Here is a 10773-nt window from a genome sequence, read left to right as displayed (position 1 = left end):
TTAGGATCATGGTCCTCCGGAATCTTCTCAACCTCCTGATCATTTGAGGAATGACAGGGACTGGTGGAAACGCGTACAGGAGTGGAAACTCCCAGTGCACTACGAACGCGTCCCCTAGAGCTCCTCTCGGGGGAAATTCCCTTGAACAAAACATATTGCACTTCCTGTTGGTACTGGTGGCGAACAGATCCACTTGAGGGGTTCCCCAAAGGGCAAAGATCTCCTGAAGGACTTCCTGAGCTAGTTCCCACTCGTGGGAGACTGTGCCCTGCCTGCTCAGAGCGTCCGCCGTCAAGATCTTCTCTCTGGCTAGGTGAACTGCCGATAGAGAGATTCCTTCTTGGATTGCCCAAAACCAGAGCTGCATCGCCTCTCTGCACAGGGGCAGTGATCCTACGCCTCCTCTTTTGTTGAGGTAGTACATGGCCACTGTGTTGTCCGTCATTATCAGGACATTTTTCCCCTGTACAGATGGCATAAAAGCCTTCAGCCCTAGTCTGATTGCTCTCAGCTCTAACAGGTTGATTTGTAGTCTGGACTCCGATGGAGACCAACGACCGCTGATGGTCAAGTCGTTGGTATGGGCTCCCCATGCCGTGAGTGAGGCGTCTGTGACTACTGTTATCTCCGGCCATGGTTGCCAAAACAGTTATCCTTTCAAGATATTCTCCTGGCAGGCCCACCACTGAAGGTCTCGAGCCACCTTGTCCGGCACCTGAAGGACGTCTGTCATTCTCCCTGAGAATTGCGACCACTGAATTCTCAGTACCCACTGAAGAGATCTCATTCTCAGGGGAGCCTCTGGCACAAGGAAGATGCAGGATGCCATGAGGCTTAGCAACCTCAAAAAGTCGAAGGCTGGGAGACGTTGGGCATTTTGAAACTTGGTGGCCATCTGCAGAATATCTTGAGCCCTCACCTCTGGTGGCGAGGCATTTCCCAGGGAAGTGTCCAGGACCGCTCCAATGAACTGGAGTCTCTGTGATGGTATCATCTGTGACTTCTTTAAATTGAGGGAGAAGCCCAGTTTGTGAAGGAAGTGGCAGACATAATCTAGCTGGATCTGAGCTTGTTCCGAAGATACAGCCCTGATTAGCCAATCGTCGAGGTAGGGGTAGACATGAATCCCTCCCCTCCTTAGACTTTCCGCTACTACCGACATTAACTTGGTGAAGGACCCTCGGGCGGAGGTCAGCCCAAATGGCAGAACTCGAAATTGATAATGAGAGCCACCAATTGCGAACCTCAGGTATTTGCTGTGTTTGAGATGGATTGGCACATTGAAATAAGCATCCTAGAGGTTCATAGATTCCAACCAGTCCTGGAGCTGGAGGGCCTGAAGGATCTGAGAGAGAGTTACCATCTTGAACTTGTCCTTCCTGAGGAACTTGTTCAATTCTCGTAAGTCCAAGATAGGTCTCAGTCCTCCGTCTTTCTTTGGGATGAGAAAGTAGGGGGAGTACCAGCCCTTGTTCCTCTCTGCTACAGGTACCGGTTCTATGGCACCTTTCTCTAGCAGGTCTACAATTTCCTGCAAGAGGAGCGGATCTGGAACTTTCAGAGAGCTGTTCCCCGGTGGATGACTCTGAGGGATGCGTAGAAAAGGCAGGCAGTAACCTTGGGCAACTGTCTCCAATGCCCAAGCATCTGACGTAATAGCCTTCCATTCCGTCAGATGTTGAGTTAACCTGCCCCCTACTGGTGTCTTGTGAGGAGAGTCCTCAGAGCGGTTTGGAGGCAGATGCTGAGGGTAAAGAGGCACCTGCTGCTGCTGCGGCTTTCGTATTTTTAACCCGTCCACCTCGGGTGATTTTTTTCTGACCCCTTTGAACCGGCTGTCCTCTGCCTCTTCCGAATGCGGAATAGAAGCGAAATGACTTACCTCTCCAAGAGGTTCCTGAGGGGCGATGCGGTGTCTGACGGATTGCAGCTCCCAGGGATTTTGCTGCTGCCTTTGATGTTTGAAGCTTTTCTAAACTGTCGTCCGCCTTCTTACCAAACAAAGAAGAGCCGTCAAAGGGCATATTCAAGAGTCTGCTTTGAACATCTGGAGCAAAACCAGACTTTCGCCACCGAGCAAATCTCCGGGTTGTTGTACTTGCCGCCATGGCCCTGCTGATGCTGTCAGCAGAATCGATGCCAGTTTGAAGGGATTCGCACATTGCGTCTTTACCATCCTTAATGATGTTTAGAAACGCTTCCCTTTCTTCTCCCTCCGGGAGGCAGTCAGCCGCTGATGAAGCACACTCCCAAAGTGTGTTGCTGAACCTTGTGAGCGTACAAGTAGCATTGATGGATTTCAACGCCATGCTACATGCAGAAAATACTTTTTTGGCCATAGAGTCATATCTCTTGTCATCCCTGTCCTGTGGAACAGTAGGGTAAGCCGATTTACTACCTGATGAAGTTGCTGCCTGAACAACCAGACTCTCCGGAGTTGGGTGTTTGGATAAATATTCAGGGTCAACAGTAGACACCCTATACTTGGCTGATATTTTTTTGTTAACCGCCGGGATAGCCTCAGGGGTTTCCCAGTTGGCCAATATTTTCCTTTGTAATGCTGCATGAAATGGCACCACAGGATCCTCCTGTGGACCTTTAACCAAAATGTCTGTGAGGTCGTCTTGCTGAAAAGCAGGTGAGGGTGTAGACCACCCCATAAACTCTATTATCCTTGCCATCAAGGTTCTATAAGGGGTTTCAGCATGTTCCCCTGGGTCTGGTTTGGCAAATTCCACTTCTGGGGAAGTGTCCAACCCACTTGCTTCATGTAAGGATTCTTGGAGGTCCTTAAACCTACCTTCCTCAGAGGTAAATTCCTCTGGTACAGGAGTTGCAGATCCCTTCAACTCAAAAGGTCTCTCCTGATCTGAATTCTCCCCTTCTTCATAAATGGATGCTAAGGCTCTGGAATGATCAGGTCTTGGAAATGGTATAAATCCCATTTCCAGAGCAGAAGGGGCCAAATTCGTCATAATTGGCTGAGAAAACGTCGACGTCGTCGATGCGGACGATAAAGGCTTCGAAACCATTGAAAAAGGCATTGAGAAAGTTGGTAGAGGCCTCAAGGAACTAGAGAGTATCGGAATTCTACTCGAGGTTGTCAACGACATTCTCGTGATCGAGGTTCTGGGTATGGCCACTGGCTGTGAGGTGGGCGTGGGTTTGTCCTTTCTCGGTGTCGATGTCGGCATCGAAGATGGCGTCGAATCGACTGACCTGTGCGTTGAAGAACCCTCCAATAATGGTGTCGAAGACGCAGATCTATGCGTCGAAGGGATCTTCGATAACGGCGTCGAAGACGCGACCTTGCCTTTACTCGAGGGTTTGTGACGCTCTCGAGTAGCTTCTTTCGCCGGGTGCTGCGACTCGCGGCGTTTTGATTTTTCGGGTCTTTCACCCAGGGTATCACCCTCAGCAGTCTTCGAGGGGGTTGAGGCCGCTTTCTCGAAGACGCTAAGCATCTTTTTCCTGAATTTCTCCCACTCAGCCTGAGAGCTATGTTTTGTGGGGCAGGAGACCCTTTTCGGGGAAACGGAAGAAGAAGATGACGAGGAAGGGGATCTTCGACGTCTCTTTTTTGAATGATTAGATCTCGAAGAGTGATGGGAACTGCTTCAAGACCTAGAACGAGAATGTCTTGTGATGGCGAGGAGACGAATGTCTCAACTCCGCCGAGGAAACTTTTGAAGAATTTTTAACTGCCTTACCTCTCTCGAGCTTCGCCTTGCGCTCCTTCAAGGCTTTCGCCGTCATGGACATGCAGTCCTCGCACTCCGAACAATGGTGCTTGACTCCCAGGCACCACAAACAGATCCTGTGAGGATCCGTCAACGACATTTTCTTTCCACAGTCTCGACATTTTTTGAAGCCGGACCGTGGAGTCGTCGGTTCGGATGAGGAAGCCATCGAGTACGAGTCGGTATTCATGAGGACTAATGAGGTATATTTGACTGAAGAACTGAGGAATGATATTCCGAGGCACCACGAAGCGCAGAAAAACTGAACTGAGCAACGGACGCTGCGCGTGGCTATTTATGGGCATTGTGACGTCGGTGCCGATACGGTGGCTGTCGAGGGACACCAACTCGACAGAGGTCGATGCGCAGCGCCCTCTGAGAAAAAAAATTCTGAGGCCAGCAAGCTGGAGACAAATTATCAAAGATAAGGAATGCGTCGGAGGACACATCCCTTCGAAGTGTCATTCTGGTAGTCTCCACTCAGCTCAATCACAAGCTGGGTGTCATCAGAGTAATTGACAAAGTAGGTGTCCAAGCTGCTTAGTAGGTCACAGAAAGGTTTCATGTATACATTGAACAAAGCTGGAGATAAGCAGGCTCCCTGAGCGACTCCGCAGAGTATTTTCTCCCCGTCTGATGATGCATCACCCCAACACATTTGTGAAATCCTATTGATCAGAAATGAGTGAATCCAATTTATCGCGCCCCTCGAACACTGCCCGCTGGTGCGCAGGATGTTTAGTGCCTGTGGTCTAACAAATCAAAAGCGGCTGACAAATCTAAAAGTACTAGAAGGCCAGCTTTTCCCTTTTCCAGAAAGTTGAGCATGTGTGACTGTAGGTCCAGTAGGGTGCTTTCCGTACCACGTTGTGCCCTAAACCCAGATTGCATTGGGTGCAGGATGTCTAGTTTTTCCAGATGTTGTTGAGATTCGGAGGATGCTACTTTGTCGATGATCTTAAAGAGAAACAAGGAGTTTGTCATTGGGCGTAGGATATTTGGGTCGCTAGGATAATTGTTCGGCTTTTTTAGCAATGGAGTAACAGTTACCTGTTTGATCATGTTAGGGACAGTGCCATGATAGAAGGTGGAGTTCACAAATCTTGTCCTGAAAGGGGCAAATGTATTGAGGTTACTTAGAATAAGTTTTGAGGGAAGGATTTCCCTTGACAGTGGGTGGGGTGCATGTATCTAAGAAGGATGCACATTTTGGCGTTTGTTATTGGTTGGAAGAGAAATGAACATGCCTGGTCCTCTTTATTGATACCCTGGGGTAAATCACCCAGTTCATTCTTTATTACCTTTGATATTTTTGCCCATGCAAGGGAGATTTTCTGGGTAAATGTCTGCTGACCCTTGATACTGTCTTCTCTAGAAGCGGCATGGGCATTGGGGCGAAGTGAAGGTTTTTCAAGATTTACAATAGTATTTTTGAGTCTTTCCCTAACATCTCTATTTCGTTGTTGTAGAAAGTTTGTTTAGCCTCTAAAATTTTGTTTTTGCAGGTTAATTGTAAGGCTTTCTAGACAATTTTATTTTCATTTGATTGTTTTTCTTCCCATGAGCGTTCTGCTTGCCTTTATTTCCATCTTATTTCTACCAGGACCTGCATAAACCAAGATTGTTTGGAGTTTTTATCCCTCACCCGTTTGGATTTGAGAGGGGCCACTCTATCTAAAAGTTGGTAAAATTGATTGTTGTACACATGTTTGCTCGCAACGGAGCGAAAATTTGTTAAACCTCGCCATTTGCCACTCTGGTGGCTGCGGAGCCCCGCGGTGCCGCACCCGGTAAATTGTGATGCACACTGCCGAGGACGCATCAGGACTGGCCAACACAAATCACATCTCTTGAAAGGCACGGATTGATCTGGAAAGCCCTGACTGCTCAACATGCACGCTGCACCCCTATACAGACCCTACAAACAGGAATTGGCGCAGACAACCGTAGCATAAGGCCAGAGAAGACTTTTGTTGCAATGCCTGAAAAGCAACGCAGGAGCAAGGCCAAAGAAACAACAATGGAATCCTATGCCTGTAAGGGGGTGCATAGCTCACAATCCCTCATGGATGCTAATGCAACACGACAGAAACACCAGGCACAGCGCCAAGATGATGGCCCCATCCTGAAGGCAATTGCAACACGAAATCTGCGCTTGAGCATAAGATGGATGCAGCTATAGTGGATGTGGACCTGCTACGTCAGGACGTAAGAGGGCTGGCGGACAGAATGGGCACTGCAGAACGTCAAGTGCAGGAAAATGCCACCAACATCACTGGTGCCCAAACTCAAATCGCCAACATGCTCAGAGGGATACAGACTTTGGAACATAGGGCAGAGGACGCAGAAGGCAGGGCCTGCAGAAACAACATACGTATTCTCGGCCTGCCGGAAGGGGAGGAGGGGAGAGCCCCACTAACTACATGGAGAACCTATTGATGCAAGAGTTGGGCCCTGGCACGCTGTCACAGGGCTTCAAAGTGGAGAGAGCCCACAGGTCCCTGGCCAGAAAACGCCCTCCGGGTGCTCCACTCAAGCCCATAATTGATCAAATTATAAACTTCAAAGATTGAGAGAAGATCCTTGCATTCTCCAGAGAAGGTGGCAACATCATAAGAAGCTCCTCGAAACTGCCTATTTACCCGGACTATATGGCACAAGTGCAGAAACGCAGAGCAATGTTGGGTCCGACAAAGGAACGCCTCAGAAAAGTGAACCTGTGGCAAATGTTAATATAGTTATGTGGAATGTAAGGGGGCTGAACAATGATGTCAAACGTCTAAGAGTGTACACATGGCTAAACAAAATGAGGGTGGAAGTGGCACTGCTGCATGAAACACATCTCAATAGCGAAAGGCAGGACAAGATTGCTAGAAAATGGGGAGGTAAAATATATGGTCAACTTATTCCACTTATGCTAGAGGGCTGCTGACATGGGTTGCTCCCACAGTCCCCTTCCAGTTATTAGAAGTCAAAAGGGACAGGGTAGGAAGGCCCATGGTAGTAAACGGCCTGCTGGAAAATAGAGATGTTTGCCTGCTTAATACTTCTGCCCCAAACCAGGATTCCACTAGGTTCTTTAGAACAATAGGCCCCCAAGTAACACCATATAGAGGAGCGACGTGCATCTGGGGGGGAGATTTCAATTGCATGCTCAATCCAATACTAGATAGATCGGACACTAAGCACAGGAAGCCAGCCCCACCCGCCAACCCTTTGCAAACCCTTCTAGACCACATTGACCTGGTAGATGCCTGGAGCGAATGGCACAGAGAGGACTGGGGATACTCGCACTTTTCTGCCTCACAGCGTATACATGCGCGTATAGATTATGGGCCTCATTACACGTTGTGCGGTAAAAAACGCAAATTACCAGCATGGCGCTATTAACGTGTCCGCCCTCGCAAGAGGGCGCTAATAGCGCACGAGTACGCGGACACGAGCATAGCGCCATGCCGTTAATGACCCTACCGCCATGCCGGTAAAGTCCCCTAAAAGTCCCTTACCGGCTTCCACGAAAGTGCAGATAGCACCTCTGCCCTCGCGCTACATGCAAATAGCGGTCACCGCTATTAGCGGTGACTGTTAAATTGCGGAACCAGAAATAGCGTCATCGCACAGGAACGGGAAAGAGCACGGCGGCCATCTTTAAAAACACAATCCATTGCCATCCTCTGCCCACAGGACCTGTATTGAGTTGTGAGCAGTGCAAAATCATCTGGGACACCTGCATCATGCCCAAGGCACTAAAAAAAAACTCCGACAGGCAGCGCAAGGAGAAATATACGCCAGAGGAACTGAACATGCTAACACAGACCCTGGCTGAGAATGCCGAGGTAGTGTTTGTTAATGACATGCGCCGGCCAACCTTATTGAAAAAAAAAGCCATCTGGGAGGAGGTAGCTGTCAAAGTCAGTGCTGTGGGCACCAGCACGCGCACTGTGCGCGAATGCAGAAAGAGGTGGGATGACCTCAGACTGCGGGTGAGGGGCATCCTGGCTGAAAACCATTGCATTTCCAGTGCTGGTGGAGATGGTTCACCTATCCGAATGAAGGAATGGGAGGAGACATGTTCCAACCTGATTGCCGTTGAATCCATTGAAGGAGTGGGCAGCATGGAGTTCGGCGTGGGTACCACTTCAGATGGAGGTGAGTGTACACATGACAGGATGTGAATGTACTGTCCCCTCCATATGTGAGCACAGACTCCTCCCATGCATGGACACACATCCACACATGCATCCATCCCTCACCATGTCAGTGTCAGACCCAAACACACACACACACATCAACAGAGACAAATTCCAAACACAACCATGCACGGATGAGGCACTGAACTGGCACATCACCTGCATCCACAACTACTAAGTCCCAATGGCCACAACTGCATCATTTATGTAATCTGCATTAAGTATATTGAAACGCAACCAATGCCATCCCCCTTCTCGTCCCTAACAGGCTCACATACACATGGTGAGGATGCCACTGATGCATCCCAGGCACCAGCTACGTGCAAGAGGCCAAGGGCACAGGAGCCGGAGGACACCCCAACAACATCCAGGGGCAAGGGGGAAGGCCACACCTGACGAGCAGAAAGGAACAAGTTACTTACCTGTAACTGTTGTTCTCCAGCATGGGTCTGGCATGGATTCACATGCTCATGAATATTCCCCGTCGTCAGGCTGGGAATCCTCGGTAAAGTAAAATCAGTATCAGTTTTGTTTCTGATCCGTCTTTCGTAGTAGTAACAAATCACTGATCTCTGCTTCATACTGACCACAGCCAATGACTGCCATCTCCCTAAGCCCTGCCTCTGGCAGCCATCTTCAGATTTGGTAGCACGTGAAGAGGCAGTATGACCAAGTGAAGAGCCGCAGAGGGGAAGGCGGGAGGGTTTGCATGTGAATCCATGCCAGACCCATACTGGAGAACAACAGTTACAGGTAAGTAACTTGTTCCTTCTCCAGCATGGGGTCTGGCATGGATTCACATGCTCATGAATAAAAGAATACATAGCAGTACACACATGCACAACCACGGGAGGTGGCAAAGGCTCAACATTAAGCATTACATCAAACTCAACATTAAGCAATTCTTACCTCCTCACCAGGCTCACATTAGGCGAACAGGTTGCGCAGCACTGCTTGGCCGACCCTGGACTCCTCCCTGGAATCCCGATCGACGCAGTAGAATTTCGTGAAGGTGTGCGTCGACCTCCACGTAGCAGCCCTGCAGATGTCCAGCAACGGCACACCAGATAGGAACGCCGTGGTAGCTGCGATCGCTCTGGTGGAATGGGCTCTCAGACGGCCAGGCAGCGGTCGGTTTGCCAACCGATGGCAGTACATGATACAGCCGGAGAGCCATCTGGAAATGGAAGCCTTCGAGAGAGCCTTCCCCTGATTGACAGGTCCAAAGTTGACAAAAAGTTGTGACATCATCCGAAAACACTTCGTGCGGTCCACGTAGAACTTCAGCGCTCTAGCCACATCCAGCGAGTGCAAAGTCCTTTCAGCCGGCGACGAAGGCGACGGGAAGAAAACAGGCAACACCAAGGGTTTGTTGAGGTGGAAGTCCGACGGCACCTTGGGCATGAAGGAGGGGTGCGTCCTGAGCACTACCCTTGTGTTGTGAAAAGTCAAGTACGGGGGCTTGCAGGAAAGGGCCTGGATCTCTCCCACCCGTCGTGCGGAGGTGATGGTCACAAGAAACGCTGTTTTCCACGACAAGAACTTCAACAGAGCCGAGTGCAGAGCCTCGAACGGAGGTCCCATGAGCTTGGTCAGCACCACGTTGAGCTCCCACGCCGGGGCCGGGGCCTTCACCGGCAGGAACGATCTGAACAGTCCCTTCATGAATTCTTTCACCAGACAATGAGACCACAAAGACGACCGTCCCGTGGTTCTGGTGTATCGGGAGATCGCAGCAAGATGAATCTTGATGGAAGCGTGCGCCAGTCCAGCCTTGGCCAGCATCAGCAGGTACGGCAGTACTTGGGGAGCCGTAATCCGTAGAGGGTTAATCTTCTGTGCGTGGCACCAGACAGAGAACCTCTTCCATTTGTGTCCGCAGCATTTAAGAGTTGAGGACGCCCTGGCCTTTGCAAGAATCTCTCTGCAGTCGGCCGGTATGTCGTAACCTCCAAACTCTTAACGCTGCAGGACCCAGGCCTGCAAGTTCAGCGACTTCGGGTCGTGATGGAGGATGGCGCCTCCTTCCCTGGAGAGAAGAACCGCGTCCACTGGCAGTTTGATTGACGGGGACGCTGACAAGTCCAGAAGGTCCGGGAAGCATATCTGCCTCGGCCACGCAGGTGCGACGAGGATCATCCTGCACCGGGACCTCTTGAGCTGGTTGATGAGCCGGATCAGCAGCGGCAATGGAGGGAACGCATATAGGAACAGGCCCTCCCAGGGGAACGAGAAAGCATTGCCCATGCTCCTCGGCTGGGGAAACCTGCTGGCGAACCTCCGGCACTTGGAGTTCGTCGCCGTCGCGAACAGGTCGATCTGGGGTGTGCCCCACCGTCGGAAGAGGCGGTCCACTAGATCCTGTCGTAGTTCCCACTCGTGGCACGAGCGCAGCTCTCTGCTGAGCGAGTTGGCGATGGTGTTTTTTATTCCTGCCAGATGAAACGGCACCAGAAACATCCCTTGGGCGACGGCCCAATGCCACAGATCCTGTGCCTCCTTGGACAGGGCTGGGGATCTGGTACCGCCCTGCTTCCTGATGTAGAACATGGTGGTGGTGTTGTCGGTGAAGATCCTCACCACCTTACTCTTGAGGGACGGAAGAAAGGACCTGAGGGCCCAAAACACTGCACGGAGTTCCAGGACGTTGATATGGAGGGACCTCTCCGCCGGCAGCCAAAGGCCCCTCGCGTGCAGGTTTTCGGTGTGCGCTCCCCACCCCTCCAGGGAGGCATTCGTGGTCACTGTCTTCTGGTGGCCCGGGGTCTGGAAGTCCATGCCCGCTGTCAGATGCACACGGGTGCCCCACCACCGGATCGCTCATCGGAAACTCTTGTCGAGTG

Source organism: Ambystoma mexicanum, chromosome 3q, assembly GCF_040938575.1.
Source record: "Ambystoma mexicanum isolate Mex_15411 chromosome 3q, UKY_AmexF1_1, whole genome shotgun sequence".
Taxonomy (NCBI): domain Eukaryota; kingdom Metazoa; phylum Chordata; class Amphibia; order Caudata; family Ambystomatidae; genus Ambystoma; species Ambystoma mexicanum.
This window is presented reverse-complemented; position numbering follows the sequence as displayed.